Below are 22,186 nucleotides of genomic sequence, written 5' to 3'. Positions count from 1 at the left end.
TTGCCATTTATATATGTATTTTATGTATACACACACAGAAAAACAAACAAACCCAGAGTGGTCCTTAGGCATATGAGTTAAACACAAGTTCTGACTATGGAAATTTCCCCCAACATTTAGAAAAGGTGTTCTCTAATGCAGAGGAAATAATATACCATGGTATCAAATGTTCTTTTCTGATAAAGGAGGCAACTACAGAGAGCTTTTATTTATTTGTTCAAAGTAACCAGTGCTATTGAAGAACTCAACAACTCCCCCAATACTACTCTCAAAACAAACATATCAAACTTGATTTTCATTAGAATGTAATTATTTCTTCACACTAGTAAATCAAAAACTGAGACATATATACATATGTATAAAGCAATGCAAACAATTATTGAGCTTCATCTTCTGGACAGGAATGCCAAGTTAGTCTCTCTTCATAAAGAGCAATTACAATTTGAGGACACTTCATATTTGCCTCTTTGGCCAGCACCAAGTCTGCCTCATCTGATTCTTTCCATTTCATGAGAAACCTCAGTTCTCCACTGCTGTCTGTGGCACCAATTATTCGTTCAGGATCAAGGCCTCCGGCAAAGCCTCTGGGTTTGTCAGCAGCATCCCTTTTCTTCTTTGATTTGCTATCCTCCGATTCACTGTCAGATAAAGATTTTCTTTTTGTATCATCTTACTCTTTACCAGCTTTTTGAGAATTAAGAAATGCTTCAATTAACTCTGGACAATCTAAATTTTCTTCAGGTTCCCAAGTATTGTCAACATCTGGAAATTGCTTCCCCTTGAGGAAATACTCCACCTTCCCGTTCACTACACGTCGGTCCAGTACTTTTTCCACCACAAATTCTTCAGGCTCTGCCTCTTCAACTTTTTTCTTTTTCCATTCTGTTTCTTTCCCATTTTTTGCAATGTAGCTTTATTGGAGGCCATTTTTTATTGAAGACTAGAAGAGCTATTATTCACCGCCTCCAAGCTGCTCCAGGTCACGAGTCTGCAGCATCCTCTCCACCATAAGTTTTTTAAAAATTATTTTCAGCCAGAAATTCTGATCATATTATTAAAAGCTTAATTGATTAATTCTGTCTTCCATTACATAAATATGAATATACATACATATATGTCATCTATGTATTATGTGTAAAATATATATTATACTCTACATTTAAATATATATCATTTATCTATACGTAGAATTACATATCCTTTCTATTTCTGTTAATACTACTTTGGGAAACTTAAACCAAATCTTCACATAGCAGTTACTTTTTATGACAGAACGATTACAGCAAAATAAACAATGTCATTGGTGAAAGGAATGTCAAGCCGATTTTGAATTGACTAAATAGCAACTGATGTCCTCAAGGATTCTAGTGTATTATGACCCTGCCCTGCCAATCTGTTTAGCTACTGACGCTTCACCATATGGGGTCAGAGCGGTGATTTCTCACATAATGCCAAATGACCTAGAAAAGCCTGTAGCATTTGCATTGTGAACACTTGCTAAAGAATTAGGGACAGATGGGGAGGTTTTACTTTCTATGTCTGGATTTGTTGTCATTAAATTACTGAATATCACTTCTATGTATACCCTGGCCATCATGGGAAAATATATGGTGCTGAGACTCTAACTTCTGTTGGGTCTTTTTCAATGTGAAACGCTCCACTTTGGCTTGAACTTATAAGTGTATAGTTGTAGACATGATTCTATAAATCTGGAAGAAAAAAACCCTTGGGAAAATTATTAGTCAAAGGTGTTCTAAGAGACACCTTCTCCTAAGAGGGAAAAAAAAAAAGAAAAAAACCTTGGATATAAATATGATAATGTAAAAAGAGATAAAGAATTTGATATGGCTTAATAATCACTTTTCTACATGCCTGCTCATATAGAATAGTTATTTCACAATGCCATGGGAAAAAGCATCTTAAATGAAAGCAAATGGTGCAGAGGACGCCAAGGGGCATGTGCAAGACATCAGGATAAAGCAATTTCAGAGTGCATACAGGATTGTCAGTGAAAGCAAAGTCAATAGACACAGTAAATAATATTTGACTTTATAGATAATTAAAGGCAAATGTTGAGTGCAACGTACAGAAAAAACAGATACCTGGTTTCAATGAAGCAGAACAGAAGTTGTTGCTCTACTTACTACTACATATCACGTTAAAAATTAACGTATTAAAAGCTAGGTAACAAAGGAGATTGCTTCTGACATTAAGGAGGTTTTTCTTAGGGTCAGAAAAGCCAAGAAAATGTGAATAGCAATTAATAGACATGAGCTCTAGTTTAGGTTAATTAAAATAAATGGTGGAGGAGAAATGAGAACCTCTGAATGGCATGGGGGGGGGGGCAACTAACCGAGAGTCACAAGGCATATTATCTGCTCTGACTGAGAGGCCACAGACATTTTTTCACCCATCGCCCCATGCTTTCCCCTGTTAATTTTCTTTCATTTTATATTGGTTTGCTGATGAATGTATTTTGTTCCTCCTTTCATCATCTGTGTCTTTAATGATGCACAACCACCTGACCTTAGTCTCTCCTCATAAACAGACCACTACTACAACAAATGTTCACAATAAAATTATAACCTTGAAAATGTATCCTTCAGTAAAAGGTGACCTGTGTTTTCCATTTTCAAGAATCCTGAAATCTGTTCAGGATATGAGAGTTTACAAAAAGAGGGGTTATCCTGAGCTATTTCATTCACTTCAGAAACACTGCCAAATCCCCAGTGATGAGTAAACTACCATTTCATTTTCAAATAGCTTGGTGATGTCTTGTTCTACATGATTTTGCATCTAGTGAGCCTGCAAAAATACATGCGTTCCAGTTAAATACACACTAAATCTCATTCTGCTGCCTGATGGGTGATTGGATAATTTGTTTTTAGCCTTGGGTTAAGGTCTTACCCTCTTTCACTGGTAAGAATATTATCTGTTGAATTCTGATTATGCATTAAATTCCCCCAAAGTTTTCCAACCAAGATTAGAGTCAATTTTTAATTTGACCATTTTAGCATAAACAAAATATGATTCTAAAACTATCTGTGGTAGCCATGATTAATGAAAACACTGCAGAAACTTAAAAAACAGTGTTTTCTTCATTTTTGAAGTAAATCAGAGAAGTGCATGCAACTCTCAGTGTCACCAGACCCCAGAAACCATTGTACATTGCCTTTTTTGGAGTTAAATAAATTAGCCCTTTTTCTAACCTTGCCTGATAGTTTGTACTTCCCTTAGAATGCTGTCTTTCCTTGATGCTTCCTTGGATGAAAGAAAATGTTTTATGTGAATAGTTAAAACTTCTTTAAGCTTGAAAAATCTGCTTTAAGGAGCAAACTGCCTGCTAGAAACGGCCTGGAAAAGGAAATGTAGAAGGCGTTATGAGGATGAGAAACCTGCCCAAGTGGAAATTGTTACTCGGGGAATGGATGGTTTGTAGAAGCATGGAACAGAAGAAAAGAATTGAAAACTCATCCACTTTTGAATTGAAAAGTATCCCTCATAAGAGGTTGGTGAAGGTAAAAAAAAAAAAAAGAAAAAAATCAGAGGAACTAGAGTGTACTTTAAATATATATGTATGTGATCATTTTTTTTTTTTTATAATACTTTGCCAAGGGTAAAAGTTATGTGTTTCCAGGACCTACTTTTATGTAAATATTTCAGCATGTATTATATGCTAAAAATTTATGTGCTAAAAGGATAACTGTGTGCCTGTTGGCATGCAAAAGTACAACTTGGGTGTGGAACAAAACATCTGTGTGTGAACTCTTAACTCTTGACTTCACATTACAACACTTTGAGAAATGCATTTTAAGTTACATTCCCCAGTCCCCACTACTTATACTCACACAAAGTGTTTTCACTGTGTAGATACAGTAACCACATTGCCCTTTAGTAAATGACATAGAGGCATTCTAGTTGCAGTCTCCTTCTGGTGCAAAGATTACTAATCTTTGTTATGTATATTCTTCTCTAGTATGCCCACCAAGAAAATAGAGAGCGTGTGAAGAATGAGCTATGATGTATGTAAGACTCCTGGGTAAATATGGGCCAATGGGAAAATCTTTGGCCAAGGAATCAGGTCAGAAAGGCTTGTGTGTGCACATGTGCAAACACATTGATTTACGTAACTCTAACTCATCAGACTTATTCACTGAGATTTTCTAGATCACTCTAATTATGTGACTGACTCAGGAAGGCCCTTTCTTAGTTGCCAAGTACCTGATTTGGGTTTTATAAATTTATTCATATCTAGAATGCTTTGTCAATTATATAGTTTTTCAATCACATACAGAAATGTATTTTTGAGGAACACATACTTCTGAAATTATGGTTACACACATGTGTTTAGAATAAATCATTCAACAAAAGAATGGCTTCTGTAATTGACTTTCCCATACTTTGTGACCTAAAGTAGACCATTTAGTCATTTGGGGCATATTTGAGCCATATATACACATATACATCTTCCTGGTTGCAGTGCTAAGAGAATTGATGTTTATAAAGCACACAGGGATTCTAAGATGAAAGGTTCTAAGGAAATACAAATTATTAAACATCTCAATGGACATGCTCATCATGAAAGGTTTAAGACTAATGAGCAGTATGCAGTTTATTCCTTGAGGTCTTTCTTAGCTTTAGTTATTACTAAAGGAAGAAACAAATGTTATTGGCAGAGTCAGGTACTTTAGAAGGCTAACTCATCCAGGTGCAATTGTAATTACACACACACACACGTCCATGCACACACCTCATACCTTAAGGCAGACAATTTACTCCCTTTTATCAAGAAATAACAGTATGCTTCAAAGTCGGGCCTCTCATTCTGCTTAATACTATCTCTAACTCATGACTTGTTACACAAGGTGATGTTTTTGACTTAATACTACTCAGCAAAATTTAATTTTAAAATGCAGGAGTTACAGAAACTGCACCCTCTGAGTGGCCTTTTGGGAAATAGGTAACATCTGCCAAAATGTCCCCTGTACCTTCTGCAACTATATAGGAATGAAAACAAAATGGCTGAAATGGAATTGTACTCATTTACACGTCCACAGATTTCCAAACCTGAATGCACTGGGCAAATCCCAGTTCTGCTGCTTACTAGCTATATGACCACAGATGAGGTTTTTAACCTCTCATTTCCTCATCTGTAAAAGGAGACAAAAATAACTCTCAGAGTTATTGTGATTAAAGGAGACAATTTATTTTAAACACCTTCAATCACTACCATAGTGCTTGGCACACGGTACGTAGTGAAATAGGTGTTTCTGTGTCTGTTATTAGCAGTCTCTCCCCTACTTTTACTGCTACTATTACTACTATGCCTGCTGCAGGTATGATTATTACCACTACTATTACTACTACACTACTATAACTGCTGCTGCTTCTTCCACTATTACTACTACACAATAATATCTCAATAAAGAGTCCTTTCAAAGTATCCTAATTTGTCTTAATATAAGCAATTCATAAGTTTTTGGCAAACTTGCTTTCAAATTGTAGTCTCTGTGTAGTAGCTGCCAATCTGACTTTTTTTTCTTTTCTTGTAGGGGAGTGATTGTGCTCTTTTCTTCTCTGGAACAACTTGCAGCTTTCTGCCTCTGCAATACTGTCAGCACAGACTGCACAGTGATATGGTAGACAGGTAGCAAGTCAGGCAGGAATACGAAAGGGCACATAAGTTAACTACAACAACAACAGCAACAAATATTCAAATGTGTCTGTCTTCTTACCATGATATCAAAGCCACAAAGAATACTGCACTCAGCTTTGTGAGAAAGCCACACGCGAAACCATAAAATTCAGGCTATCAGTCAAATAAACCCCTTTTATCAGCTTTCTGAAAAACATGCTGCAAACCTAAAGACAATTTACTTCTGTGAAGTGAGTGTATGTTTTATTCTCTCATTTTGACAATGACATAGGAATTTCCCAGGTGAACAAGCCCTCCTATTAAAACTTGCTGTCTTACCAGTTGTATGCTTGAGGAAGGGAATGGTACAAGCTTTTTGTCAGTGAAGAAATGTGAATAAACTTTGGCTTGGTTGGACCAGAAGGAAAGAAACTTTGTGTTTATGTTCAACTCCTTTACCATTTTCATTAATCGTTTCGTTAGATTTGCATTTGAACAGGCAGATGGAGAGTGCATTCTGGGGAACCATTTGTCAGGAAGCCTGAATGGATAGTGCTTAATATTTAGAGAATTCCAATTTCTGCGTCTTGATTTCTTAATTTCTAAAATGATATTGTCATATCATTTAGCATCCATAGTTAATGGAGCTGTTGAAATGATTGGGTTAATAATTCAATAGACTTTGAGATCCTTGATTAAAAGGTGTGATGTAAGGAAAAGTAATGAGTGCAATTACATTATCAAACAGGAAGAATCCCAATTTTCTTCTGTGCAATAACCTACAATGTAGACCAGATTTTCAAAGGAAGGTGTAATGGGTACACTTACCAAATTTCATGTACATGCGTAATACCCTCAGAAGCATATAATTATGTATGCAAAATGGATAATTGCATACAAAATTGCCCATTTGTGTGTGCAATTATCCATTTTATGCACACAAATGCTTGTTTGAAAATCTGGCCTTAAAACTCTAGCTGTAGAGGAAAAATCAGCTTGCACACATGGTTTCTGAAACAGAAATTATGGCCTGCCTTGACTGTATAACTGCTGTCAAGTATTTAAGCTGTCTTCTTTTCAGAGTTGATTCAGAATGTATTTCCAGACTGTATAACAAGACAGTAGAATGAAAGATATTTTTAAAAGATAAACATTGAAACTTCTTATCCAGCTGCCCTGAAGATGCTGATATAGCTTCTAACACTAACAGACAGTGATGAGGGCTGTGTAATCACTGCTGGGTATAACAGGCTACTGTACACAGAGGAAAAGGGAATCATGTCTGATCCCCACTTCCCCATAGTGTAAGGTGCCTAAAAACAGCCAGTTAAATAATAGGTCTATTTAAAGGTAGACTGCTTTTTTTATTGTTGACTAAGACCTGGCATTTGCATCTCTTGAGATTTCTTCATTAACAAAGACCCACCTATGACCTAAATAGCTTCTATAGTGTTTGGGGCCTCTGGGAAAAAAAATCAGAGTAGTAAGGGGGGAGTGCTTTACAAAATTAGCTTATAAGCTTAGAATGTAGATTTAGGTCATTAGTTAGCTGTTTCTTTCAACAGAATAATCCATTGTTAGAGAATTTAATCTCTGAAATTCTCATCTCAGGCTTGGTTATTTCATATCCAGAGGCCGCTCGTACACTGCTGTCTTCCTAAGGGCTAATTCACCCTCTTCTCAACTCTGCAGTGGCTTCCCCTTGTTTTCTCCACTGAGACCACACTTACTCTTTACTATAAAGGGTATGTCAAACTTCCCAAAGTGTTTCCTTTCATGGTTTTCTTTTCGCCTGCTATCCGTACTCAGTCCATGTCAACGCCTATGATCCTTTCATCTAGTTTTCTCACTTTTAACTTGATGTGTTTTACTAGAAAATCCCTATTGTCCCAAGCATGGCAAACAGTCTTCCTCCTTTTCAAAAACATGTACTATGTCACTGAACTTCTCCAGATTAAATAGAAGTGAGGTGACAACCACCCACCCCTGTCCAACCTGTCTGTTTAATCTTGGGGGACAAGATTCATCTCACAAAAATCACAAACATTAAAAGTGGTGTAGCTTGTATCACTGTAGATTCTTGCCACCAATGTATTTATCACATTGTAAGTTATATACAAAAAAGGGTTCAGTTTGTGCTGTATTAATGAAAACTCATGTGGTGGAAGTGAGGTGGGGAGATAGGTTGACTTAGCATAATATATTATAGTAAGCATATTACCTGTCTCAGAAAAATCTAGCCTTTATCTTAAAATCTCTTTACCATTTACAACGAGCTGCTAAATATATTGCTTCATTCACTCCTCTCAACAACTCCAGCAGAGGGTAGATGAGATAGTAATAGCATCATTTTCAGAGATGATAAACTGAGCCTCAGCATGATTCTTACTTGACTAAGAGAATATGGCTTGTTAGTAATGGGGTCATGATTCCAAACCAGATTTTATAAACTGCAGAACCAGTATTTTTCTACTCCGCAGTGCTGCCACAGCTAAATAATTGAGTATAGAGAGGATAAATAATGGACACTAACATATTCTTACTCTCTATCAGAATCACCACAAATCCCTGATAAGTAAAATTACTAAAGCTGTGAGAATATGTTGAAATAAATTAAGATTCAGCCTTCAAAAGAAAAACTTTTATCCAAAAAAAAAAAAAAAATACAATTTGCCTTTACTTGCTAAAGACTTTTTTACAAGTAGAGATCTGGACTTAATTTCTACAGGTATGAATTACTTTCCAGTATAAATTTTTCCCAAAATTGCAGAGCAAACCTCCAACTACTTTACAAGTAACATTGTATGAAACAAGAAATCACATGCTCAATTAAAGGTTTAGTATAGTCAGGAGGGAGAAAACATGCTTCTCTCCTGGTAACTTCAACTATAGTTGAAATGATTTCTAAAGATAAGGTAAGAAAAATTGTTCTTGAGGAAACAGAAAATCTAATACTCCATCTGTGTAGTAGATAGAAATCACCAGTAGATGTACATATCATGACTCAGAAGCCATTTTCAAGTTCAAGACACAATTTGGAGTGTGGACAAAACGCCAAGTGCATGCAAAATAGAGTACTTCAGAGCTTCAGAATATCCTCCAGTGGTGTTTAAGTCAAAAAGTTTTGATGTTCATAGTACATAGATCAAAGTTTCCTGATCTAAAATGTAAATGGATAGAGCTGAATCATTTATACCCTGCAAATAAATTTATAGGAAATTACAATTTAGATAGAAAACTAATAAATTTTAGCATGCCAATTATATTTAAAAAGAATAAGTTGACCATGTCTATTTATTTTTTTAATTGCCAACAGAAATGCTTTCTAAAATTTGCATAGAGTTTTTACCCAGATTCTTTATGTAAACATTTGTGCATTTCCCAGTGGATGTTAGAATAATCTGTGACAGCATGTAATATTTTCTTATTGTCACTTTTGAAAATTCTCAGATCTCAAGAAAACATCTTTTTAAAGGAACAAACATTTATGAAAGAATTATTATTCAAATATTGTCATATTTATCTTTGAATTATCTGACTTCAAATCCTGTTTTGGGAATGAGGCAGTGTACAACCAAATATATACATTTAAATAAGAAGTAAAATATGTACATGAAGATTGCTATGTTCATCTGTAATTTGGTGAAAAATGATCTAAGACTAGCGTTAAAGGCCAAAAGGGTCACAAAAAATGTAATGATAAAATTTTTAAAAATGTAATATCAATTACATATAGTGTAATTGTGCCACTTTGTAAAATATTATCTTTGAAATAAATGCAAGCTAATTTTATCTGTTTTATTCAAATATTCCCATTCTCCAAGAAAAAATAAAGATAATGGGAACCACTGCTGAAGAAAGTAATCTATGTTAGCTTGCCGAAACAGTCTTTCAGTAATTTTTATCTGGGGAGTTAAAATAAGAAGCCCAGCATATCAGTTTCAAGTCAGAATATAAAAGTAGTTGAAAAAAATGTTCAAAGCCATATCATGTGGTTCTATTGCAATTAAAACCAGGATTTGCTTAACTTAATTGCTGAGGACGCGGTATTAATATGGCCAGGAGTCACTTCTGCTCTGTCTATGTCCATGACTATAGAAAGCAGTCCTCATAACAACAAACTTGGATGTTGACTGGAAGAAGGGAGGATGATCAGTGCAAATCCATTCCTCCCACTGAAAAGCTCAGCTCAAAGCAAATATCTTATCAACGGTTCAGAAGCATTTCTCTGTACACAAAGCATCATGTTATTGTTTGGGTAAACAGAAAGAAAGGAAGCCTACGAAAAAAACACATTATGAGATGAAAAAAAAGAAGAATTTTGCAAGCTTAGGAAATTTTTAGCATTTTTATAAAATATAATTGGAATTGTTTTGTAAAAGTGAGATTACAAAAGGCATAGAGAAGATTGACGGGGTAAAAGCGAAGACTGTAATTTAGTTCCTGTCATCTTTCATATGTGCTTTGTATAGAGAGTGTGGGAGATTTGGTTTCTGGCAACGTTGTTTACAATGAGAACTATGGGCTTTTACCCAGATTGGGTGGAGGGCAGGGGCACTGTTAGTAACAAGGGTGTGTCCTAAATGAAAGAATGCAAGAGAGCCTCTAAGGCCCGTCACATTCCACCAACTCATGGCTATGAAATTATGCGTACTGATTTCATTATATCGTGTTCACATGAAAAGAAGTTTGCATATCTGGTCAACAGTAAAGTTGCTCGGACCCTCTCAACATTTACTCCCTTCTCACTCTCTCTTCCCTCCTGACCGTTCACCCCAGAACACATACACTTTGAACATGCACACATACACATGCATACATGCACAATTAAAACTGGGAATAGTATCCCTGGCTGAGTTGTAAGTATACATTTCAAATTTGAACAGTCACGATTCCCTAACTCCTGACAGTTTCCCATTCCTTGGGGAGAAAAAAAGAGTATTAGTTATCAGCTGCCATAATAGTGGTGCATAACAGACCATTTTGAAACTCAGTAGCCTAAATGAATAGTCGTGCACTATTGCTCATAAGTCAACGTGCTGGCTGGGAAGTTCTCATATTAGTTGAGCTTGATAGGGCTCACTCAGGGATCTGCCAGTTAGCTGGGCAACCTGGTTGATCTTGCCTTTCTAACATAACTAGGACCTCATCTGGGACCACTGAGCTGAATAGGCTCTGCTACACATGGGCTCACATCCTCCTGCAGAACAGCTTAGTTTTGTTATGGATGAGGCAGGGGGCCAAAAAAGAAAGTAGAAGTGTGTGAGGCCTCTTGAAGCATAGACTCAGAACAGGACCATCTTCTGCTGTGTTCTAGTGGTCAAATCAAGTCACAAGAGGTAGAGCATATTTAATGACTGGGAAATAGGCTCTTAGCTATTGATGGGAGGAGGTACAAAGTCATATTGCTAAGGGCATAAATACCAAGAGAAGTAGAGATTTGTGCCATTTTTGCAAACAATCTACCACAAGGATATTCTGATGAAAGAGGGTACCAAAGATTCAAGTGTCACCCAGAATTAGAATCCCCCAATTTGCGCAAAGTCTGAACACCAATGAAGCAGGCTTTCAGATGGAAAACCAGCGCATAATTGTCCACACATATCTGCATGACTTCCTGTGTCAAATCATTTACTTTCTGCTTAAACTTCACCTCTTCAGGGAGACCCTTCCTAACCACCCTCCACTCTAATTGTACACTCTCTTTACTCTCTAAATTTCTGCGCCGCTTAATTTTTCTTCCTCGCACTTCTCATCAGCTGACATACTACCTATTGTTTTTATCTGTCTCCCTCCACTAGAATGTAAGATCCTTGAGTCCAAGAATTTTGCCCATCTTGTACACTGCTGTATCTGTAGCACCAAGAACACTATTTCACAAAGTAGACTCAATAAGTATTTGTTGAATGAATGTCTTAACAAACCAGTAGTATTGAGATCCCTCAGGTACTGCTTCAAGAGCTAGACATGAAAAGCCACAAAGCCTATTGGTAGCTATACTTAGTTCTGTCCTGGGCACTGGAATATGATCAAGCCATATCTCTGTTTCCAACTTCTCTCTACCTGTTCAAGCCTTAGTAAGTCTCATCCACTTCTAGTGCTGTGAACTGTTTTGACCCTGAAGCAATATGTCATCTCAATACATTCTACTGTGACCCCCGCCCATAGCTAAACCACTGCACTAAGCTGCTAAACCACTGCAAATCTATCTGGTTTCTCAGTCTCTCTGTGGAGCAATGCCTCTTACTTTAGAAAGATGTTATGGAATGGTGAAAAGACTGATTGCTTTGTATGCATAGGACCTGGGACCAAAGCTCATTTCTGCTTTGGTTGTGACTTTGGAGAAGCAACTTGGCCTATGAGAGTCATTTTTCTCACACCTGTAAGACGAATGATAATGCCTATTTTATGTAAGTTCACAGTGGTCTTCTTAACGAATACCCTGGTTCACAGAAGTGGACCACCACTAGCCAAGCTTATACTACATGACCCTTCCCCAGTCATATTTGATTGTCCTAAATCCAACCCAGGTTAAACCAATCAGCTTTTATCTCCATCCCACCCACCTCCACGGAATTGGGAACGAATTTGGGAGCTGTGGATTGCCATCTGCTGCCATGGAAATTGAGTAACAAAGAACCATTCTAAAGAGCAAGAGTGGTAAAGCAAACCCTCAGGGGGAAAAAAAAATCGGGGGGAAAAAAAATCAGAGGAAAAAAATGAAGAGAAAATGCTACCTGGCTTCCTGACAGCTTTCATTTTTTTCATTTCAATTCCTTTCTGAAGCCTTTCCATTCACACCTTTAGGTGTCGAAACTCTTTTGTGTGCTTAGAACAATGAATATCTCTTTTCTTTGTTAATCTCATTCAAATTTCCCTAAGATATTCTCAACCAAAAAATTCAAACCAAAATGTCTCCTCTTAGAGTTGTTGTAAAGATTGAAATAGAGAAGGCTTTAAAAATGGCTAACAAGCTGTACATTAATTACTATTTAACTCTTCAGGAACTATGCCTGACCCTAAACCTAATCTGTCTATTCGTGTCCTCAATGACCATGCTCATTGCTGACTTAGCTCAGACTTGGCAAATTCTTGTGTTGAACTGTATTTAGATCATAAATAATATGTCTTACTTTTCTCTACTGACCCCATGCACTTTTAAAGGAGATGCATTTACTTTTTTTTCAGGCAGAGGTAGCTCAGAGATAGATCATACCTGCTCTCACCTCCTTAGAGACCTTGTTCCTACCTTCATAGTGGCCAAATTGGTTGGAATTCCAGATGTTTCATTTGCTAGTTGTGTAGACAACAGGTAAAATACTTAATCCATTTTGTCTCTGTTTTTTCTTCTATAAAATGGGTTTACCAACATAACCTCTAAACAGATTGCTGTGAGGCTTCAACAACTTAACATGCAATAAATATTTTAGAACAGCTCTTTGATATGGAACTAGTTTGCTCTTAGAATGTCCTAGTGAGTCCTTCTCAGTCCACAAGTACCCATCAAAAGACCTACACCCTCTCTCAAATACACTCCATCATTTGTTGGTAGCAGTAACTGAAATCAACAGATACTACCACACCCATTTGGATTATTCTTATTATTCATATCCCTTTAAGAATTGTGGAGATATTCTATTGCACTGTCTGGTAAATTAAATTTACATTTAGAATATTCATACAGTAAAATATCTCCCCTTAACTATACCATAAATTCCTTAAAGATAAGAGCTGCATCTGAGTTATCGCTTCCTCTCCCAGCTGTTGTTCACTATGTTCTATACTTGATTCACAAATATTTTCTTACTGTTCACTTATTTTAATTAAAAAATATTATTTTGAGATCATTTGAACTTCATTGTCATTATGTCACTGTGATGCCTTGAATCTGTATCAAAAGTGAAAGAATCAAGTCTTGTGATATATTTGTTTTATTTATTTGAGGTGTGCTAATATTTTATAAATACTACCTCAGAGATTTTTCTCCAGCTTTTTATATTATTGTGATATTCTTTTAACTGGACTGGGCTTTATTGTATGTAATTCAAACTGCAGTACTAGAAGAAAATTCCCTAGAGGTTAGATCCAAGTGACAGGGAAATGTACCCCCATGGGATTCTCAGTTATTTAAATACAGATTTTCTCAGAAAATTTAATCTGTAACTCTATAGCTATACTAACTATTTTCTTTGAAAATCACAATTTATTTAAAGCTAAATTCTGTTGGCCTAGTGTCAGGCCTCACAGTATTTTATAGCTTTTTGTTCTAAAGTGATTTATAGTGAATTCAATTATTCGATCCCTATAGATGTGGCCTAACAATGTGTTGATTAAGCATTTCTGCCCTGATAAAAGTGGTTCATACTTTAAAGACTATTTGCTCTGTTGATCTGTTTGGTAAATTCTTTAAGCAGTAGAAAAACCCATCTCTTTCTATTTCAGCTCTCTTGCTGAAATTATAACTGTGTTTCTGCACATGGTAACTAATGTATATAAAAAAAATGCTTTCCCATGTATTAGTTCCAAAATTTTGGACTTATATATAAATTCATTCTATTTGAAGTTTATTTTTGTATTATTGTAATACTAATGATTTACATTACTACATGCTATTCTTTGTCTCTTAAACACTATTACCCTTGCCGGAATTTTATATAATTTTAAAGTAATAGCTTTATATGACATGCAAAAGTGAGGTCTTTCATATTCAAGCAATAACCTTAATTAGTGTTTAGTTGAAGTCCAGCCTATTCACCCAGAATTGTACATAGCAATTCCTTCCAGATGTTCAGTGTTATATTTTTTTTCAACCATCTGGCATTTAAACACCATAAATATACAATAATGTTACCTGATATATTATCTTAAATAAATATCACTGCAGTAGCTTTCTAACACATTCTAGAACTCTACTATCATTTAGGTGTGTGTTTCCCATGGATTTTAATTTAACGATTGGATCTATAAGCTCTAGGCGTGACAAGAAAGTGATTTAAGAGTTTTTTGAATATACAGAGTATTTGAATAATATGTACCTGTGTACTATGACGTTTTCTGGAAAGTTTATTTACACCTTATACGATCATATTTCTGAAAGATTAGACATATCATCTGGTGTAAAATGCTTCAAATAATACAGTAGAGAAAGAGAAACTCATTTAATGGTTGGGGGGAGAATGTAAATCGAGGCCTACCTTGAGGACAATTTAGTCATATGTATCAGGACTCTTAGCAATTCATCTACGAATTTATTCATAGAAAATAATCATGAATGTATAGCTAACCTTAAAAAGGATGTCCATTGCAAAATTGTTTACAGAATACAAACATGAAAATAGCTCAATGGGGAGAGATTGGACAAGGGGCATAAAGAATAATTATGATTTGGAACAATGTATATGCTAGTAATATTGATTTGATCAACATATCTCAATGTCGAACCCCCAAAATATGTATAATCAATTTTGATTCAATAAAAATTTAAAAATAAAAAAAATTTTAAAAATAGCTGAAATGTTGGAATGCTATATAACAATATGCCATGATGATTATCTCTGGTAGTTGGGAAGTGGGGTAAATATTAATTTTTTTAAAACTTTTTTGCTTATTGTATCTTATTAACATTCTAAAATAAATATTTATTATTTTTACACACAGAAATAGAACTATTCATTCAAATTAGTACTGTTGTATCTTTTCTGCCCTTGATTCCCGGTTGAAATACCCTTGGCACTTCAGCATTCTCCAGATAAGACTATTTAATAGGTCTAAATCTGAATTTCTAATTCCTAACTCACAATTGTGTGTGTGTGTGTATGTGTAACCTTGACTAAGTCCTGCCTCATCAATAAGTCATTGCCTCATTAGCTGAATTGGCTTCATGATAACTTATATGACTATATACATGTACCTCCATCAGCTGATATCTTGAGGTCCCTTCTAGTTGGAAAATCTGAGATCATATAAAATCGTGAAAAAAAATTACAATTCAAGGAATATAATAAAAGGGTTGTCAGCATTAATATAAGACAACTGACAGTGTGAGAATAAATCCTCATTCACTATTTAAAGGAACATTTTCTGTCAGACCTAGAGACTGATTTACCATAAAGGTAATTTAAACTGGGATGAGCCCTAGTAATATGTTTCCATGTTTATATGTATTTGGAAAATTTGAACACATGAGATATTTTAATACAATCTATTATGATCATTACCCATTACCTTTTTGCTTCACTCTAGCTTTCTTTCCTTCACATGTCATTTTGGAGATACGCTGAGGGGAAGTTGAATAGGTGATATGACATTTTTAACTGAGATGTAGCAAAACAATTTTAAATGGTTCAGTAAAACAAATGAGAAACTATAGACACTTGATTTAGACATACATAAAGGATACCTTTATTACCATCTTAAAATTGATTAAAGAAAATTCAAATAAAAATAATTAGTCGATTACAAAAAACAATAATATAGACTGAGGACATAATAGAAATTATTATATCATGAAGTGAATCATTAAAAAATTCAGATCAAACCAAAGCAGTAATTCATTAAAAGGAAGGGATAAACTTTAAATAGAAATAATGAATAAGCTTTCAGATTTTTTGATCATTCAATTAATGCGGAATGAATCATATGACCACACTGGAAAAATATTTAAGTTTCTTGCTGATTTGATGTGAATTACTTACATTGATAAAAGTAACATAACATTCAAAATCTATCAGTAAAACAAGGACATTGGTAGCAAACTGGATAATGAGTGCCATCAATTCTAAGCCTATTTAGGAGTTGTCACTGCACAGGAAAACTTGAAATGCCCTTGAAATATTACATCTAACATATGAAAAATATTCAATAGAGATTTTCCAAGTTAGACAACAACACTAAAATTTAAATGACATTGCCAATAATGAGTCATGAAACTGAAAGGAACTGTACTATATTACCAAAATTTTAAAAACTGGGATTAACCGTATTGTAATAAAGACTGATTTAGTTTTTTTATTTTCTCTGTAGAAAATATTACAAAATCATTTTTGTATGTACAGGAGATTAGTGATCATGCAATGATAAACATAGAGAAAAATATTATGTAGGTATGTAGGACAGCTAATTAATAAAAATATTCTTCCTCTACCTGAATTTTGTCATGTTGTGATATTGGACAAATTTTTAAAATGTGTAAGTTCTTGCAAGTTATTTTGTCATTCTGAGTAAATATTACCTTTTGTACTTAATTTATATACTTAATTGTGATTGATTTTTTTTTCTTAAATAAGATCTCCAAAATTATTTAAGCTTCAGGTCTCATAAAACCTGGGTCTGCCCATCCAATCATCATACAATTTTATTTTGTGCCATGAATTCTGGTTGAAACAGAAAAATATGGAAAAGCTATGATCACATTCTTGACTAAACCAGAGTTAAAAAAAAAAAAAATACAAAAAAAATTACCTACTACTATAGTGATTTCCCCATTCAGTATTGGTAATTCTCTAAAGAAAGAATAGTAAAGACAAATTGTTGGAGTTGTTGATGCATTTCTGTACCTAGAATACTGAAAACAAACAAACAAAAAAAACAAGTTCTATATTATTTATGTTTTTCACTTTATAATGCCCAAAGCTGCTTAGAATGTAAATCATTTAAAATTGGGGACTTAATTTTGCAATGAATTGCATATAAAACCAGAAGTGTTAATGCTAAGAAACGCCACATAACTGAGGTATAGGAGATTGTGCTACATATTAAATAAAAGCAAAGATTCTGACTGTTCATTAAATTTGAGTAACCATTGTAACATTGGAACATGCACTGAGGTCTAGTCCAAGCAGTTGCAGTCTTTGTTACCTATGATCTCCCTTATCAGTGCTTTGGTTTCTTTCACATGTGTGGTACTAAACCCACTGCTTGAAATATTTATACATTATGTTTTTCTAGAAATAATCATTCCATCTTTAAAAAAGAGAAAAATTGATTCTTGTCTGCATTCCAACACTACCTTTTGGAAGTGTAGCATAAAGCTTGACAATTATAAAGTCTCTCAGATCCTGTGCGGTAAGACTGTTAGAGTAATACAAATAGGAAGGAAAAGTGGGTAGAAAAATAGTCTGTATTAGTGTTTGGGTTTTCAGTGAATTTATTGTATCAAGGCTTTAAATCTTTATGTGCAGACTTTTTCTTTCAGTTATTTGCTACACCAGAAAAAAACACTCTTATTGAGCAATGGCTTTGATACAAAGACTTGGAACTCAAGAGGGTAAATGTTTTATTTCAGTGATAAATACATGTCTTTGCTTAAGTGTGGCTTTTCATTTGTATATTCAATAACTTTATTAAATGACTGCTGTATGTTGGCCCACCCCTAATACTTGTGGGGCCTGGAGCATGAGAAAAAATAAAGGCCCACATACCATATGGGCACATATTTACAATTTATAAATCGATCTAACAAAGTACCATCATAGTGACAAAATTCTAAAAATATGTGTAAAGCTATAATTTATTTATGACTAAAAATTGGCAAAATTTGAAACCCGACCATATTTATCATTATTTTGAGGTTGGGTCCGCAATGTTTGGATTAGTAATATATACATAAAACATAAATTACATTTTATTCCATAAAATGAATTTTTCTTTCTTTTCTTTCAGTAAAATCACGATGATAATTGTTTCACATGATTTGCTGTCTATTGACACTTATGATCTAAAGAGTTAAAAAAGAAAATGTCTTGTATTCAATGGTACAAAATTTGAGAATATTTCATTAAAATATAAATAAAAAGTAAATGTAAAAAATAAATTTAGTTACAACAAATTATTTCTCATCTAAAATATTCAAAGTATTTATTACATTCAAGAGAAAATCAAGTTCTATTTAATGAATAGTAAAATTTAAAATCAAATTTATATACATAAAATTGAAATTTTATCACACTATTGCAAATGTAAGTAAATTTTATTACATATCTTTATAAGTAAAACTATTCACAGTTCTATTATTCAATGAAAATCAATATCACACTTCATATTCATCGTGTCCATACTTCCATAATTACACATTTAAGAATTATAGAAAATACTTAATATTGTTATATATTCCTTAGCTGACATTTGTGAATGCTGTGCTTATACATGAATATTTCTAAAGTCATAAATTTGAACATGAACCGAAGCAATAAAATGGATACTCAGAACTACTGGGAATTTATACTTCATTTTGCAAGAAGCCATTATATTTATGATATCTAAGAGGAAAGATTTTCTTGCCTATTTTTTATTAAGTTTATTCAAATAAGAACACCACCAAGATCCTAACAGATTTACTAGATACAAGCAAAACACATGAAAAGACATTTCACTCAAAAAGAAATATATAAGGCAAACAACCATATGGAAACTCGTACAACTGACTAAAAATAAAAGTAATAATCATTACAATAAGAGCAAAGTATTATTCTACTCCTATTAAATTAGAAAAGTGTTTTAAGTACATGTTTTCAAAGCCTGATAATGGAGAAGTATGTAGAGAAATTGTCATAGTCACACTTCTTTGGTGGTGAGGGAAATTGGGACAATTATTTTGGGTAGCCATTAGGAACTTTATCAACATATCGACATAAAAATACTCATATCCTTTCTTTTAATAATCTCACTCAAAGAATTGCTTTAAGAAACCTATTAGTAAAAGAAGAAAAAATCCCTATGTACAATGATGCATATATCTTTGGATTAGAAAATTGGAGGCAACATTAATGGTTCTACATAGGGGAAGGATTGAGTAGGTTATGCTACATCAAATGTGCAAAACATCCACTAAAAATAATAAATAAAAAACTGTAGCAAATGAAAAACATATTTTCTAAGTGAAGAAACAGCAGAAAATTGAAGGCACAGTATGCTTAAATGATGTAAAATATTCATACATATGGCTAAAGACTTGCCAGAGAACAGAGAATTAAAAATAACTGTAGGAATATGTGCATTTTTTTCTTTTTTAACTTTCTTGACAATTTAAGTGATTTCGTTTTAACTTCCATCTATACCCACCTTACTGCCATTGCCTGTCATTTCCATATGCCTAGTGACAACCCAGAAAGCATCCCACTCCTCTATCTTCTCTTCATAACTTCCTGACAAAATCCCAACCCTGGATAAAGCCAAATATCCACAATCTCTGTGATTACAGACAGACAGCTGATTGCTGTCAGAGGAAACAATATGACCAGGATTTGTATAGGACCCTGAATTAATGGTCACCAACCTCAAATTGGTCTCCTGATACTCTGGCCATTCTATGATGTATTTTTTCTCAGTTTGCCCTCCCATGCCATACAATGATTGTTTTAACATTAGCTCCATCAATCTCAAATATCTGACCTCTTCTCCTCACTCACTTTCAGCAGATTATTTCTCAGGGAAAATACCAGGCTTCTCATAAAAATTCTCTCAACTTCCATACATCACATCTAAAAACCTAACTGAATCTAAGACATAGCATAGCTTAATAGCTATGAACACAGGCCTTAAAGCCAGACCTCTTGTGTCTGAAGCCTAGTATTGTCGCTTACCGGCTGTGTGATTTTGGAAGTTATTTCACTGCCTTCTAATTCTATCATCTCTTCATCGGTAAGATAGGGATAATAATAATCCCACATAGGATTGTTAACAACAATGCAAAAATTTAGCCTTGCAAATATATTAGGAAGGTATCTGGCATATAACAAGGATTCAATAAATTTTAGCTGTTACTATCTGAACCCATCCTTTTCACCTTTCATTCTGACTGCAATGCATAAATAACCCTCTACTTTGAATGGTGATTGAATTTCATCATCTCATGGACTGCTCAAGAACATTATCCAGTGTAATTTTCTTTTTATTACTATATTTCAACCACTACTTCAGTACAAACTCTTTTTTATCAGTATTTAAATGTGCTTTAGCATCTTCCCTTCATAGCTGAATTTCCCAAACAATTGTCTCTACAAGTCATTCCCAAACTTGACCATACACCAGAATAAACTGGAGGGCTTGTTAAAACACAGATTTCTAAACCTACCCCCAGAATTTCTGAGTCAGTCAGTGTGGGGTGGGGCCAGAGAATTTGCATTTCTTACAAGACCCCAGCTGGAGTGTCTGCTACTGGTCCAGAGGCCACAACTTTAGAACTTCAGGTCTACACACTCACCACCCACATACCTTTACTTCCCACAGGTTTCACTTCAGTATACCTTTATAACTGTTGTTTGAAAAATCAGCAGTGACCTTCAGACTGTCTTTTGGGTACTTCTTTTGCAGCAATCATCACGCCCTCCTTTTTTCCCCCCTAGAGAAAATATATTGTGAAATTTCACCCGATGTTTCATTGGACAAGATTAAAAACAAAACAACCATAACCCCCAAATGATAGTGATGTTAAAAACACAGAACAGCAACAGCCTTCCAGGGCTCCAGATGAACGAAAGCAATCACAATGCATAACAATCACATGAAAGACTTCAACAACTGTGGAGTTCCTACTGGTCTGGACACCATCCCCACAAAGTGGGAAGAATTCTTCCTTTTTCACAAGTCTACCAGATGATATTATATGCAAGTGGGCCGTGGACCACACTTTGAAAAATTGTGGCTATCAAGATAAAACCAGAAGTATTAATTCTGGTTAAAAGCCTATAAAAGACCTAGCTACAGTAGCCTGATAATTTTATGAAGTATCTGTTCAAGGCTTTTGCCCATTTTTCTATTGTCTGTCTTTTTTTCTCATTAAGTTGTAGCAGTTTTTCATATATTCTGGGTATGGGTCCTGTGTCAAATGTATATGTTATGAACAGCATTTCCTACACTGTGAATGGGTTATCCTTTTACTTTCTTAATGGTTTCTTTTGATGAAGAGAAGGTCCCATGTGCTATTTTTTTTTTTTAAGATTAGTACTTTTTTGTGTTACAAAATATTTGCCTCTTCCAATGTCATGAAGATGTCTGTTTTCCTCTAGAAGTGTTTTAATTTTATCATTTGTTATTATATATTAAGTCATTTGGAATAGATTTTTGTTGTACGGCAGTGATTCTCATATGTTTCAGTTTCAAGAATCCTTTATGGTTTTAAAATCAGTGAAGACTGCATAGAGCTTCTGTTTATGTGGCTTATACCTATCAACATTTACCATAGTAGAAAATAAAAACGAGAAACTTTAAAAATATTTATTAATTCTATTAAAATAACAATAAAATTGCCTGTTGATGTAATTAACATGTTTTACTAAAAATAATTATATTTTACAAAACAAAAAGCCTATTTAGTGAGAAGAGTAACAATGTTTTTTACATTTTTGCAAAACTTCAATATATGGCTTAATAGAAACAGCTGCATTCTCATATCTGCTTCTCCGATCTGTTATGCTATGTTGCTTTTTGTGAAGTTTATAAAGAAAATTTAGTCTCACACAGATTGTAGGTGGAAAGGGGAAAAGGAGAAGTGCTTCATTAATTTTTCAAGATAATTGTAGATATTCCTCAGTACTACATTTGACAAGCGGTAGT

At 34.3% G+C, this 22,186-nt stretch overlaps 1 pseudogene; it reads right to left on the bottom strand.

Moving 5' to 3' along the window:
• Positions 1-376: 376 nt before the first annotated feature.
• Positions 377-927, bottom strand: LOC134367726 (chromobox protein homolog 3-like; annotated as a pseudogene).
• Positions 928-22,186: the final 21,259 nt, after the last annotated feature.

The sequence above is a fragment of the Cynocephalus volans genome, chromosome X (assembly GCF_027409185.1).
Source record: "Cynocephalus volans isolate mCynVol1 chromosome X, mCynVol1.pri, whole genome shotgun sequence".
NCBI classification, from domain to species: Eukaryota; Metazoa; Chordata; class Mammalia; order Dermoptera; family Cynocephalidae; genus Cynocephalus; species Cynocephalus volans.
The sequence above is the reverse complement of the archived record's forward strand: the minus strand, read 5'-3'. Positions and strand labels throughout refer to the sequence as shown.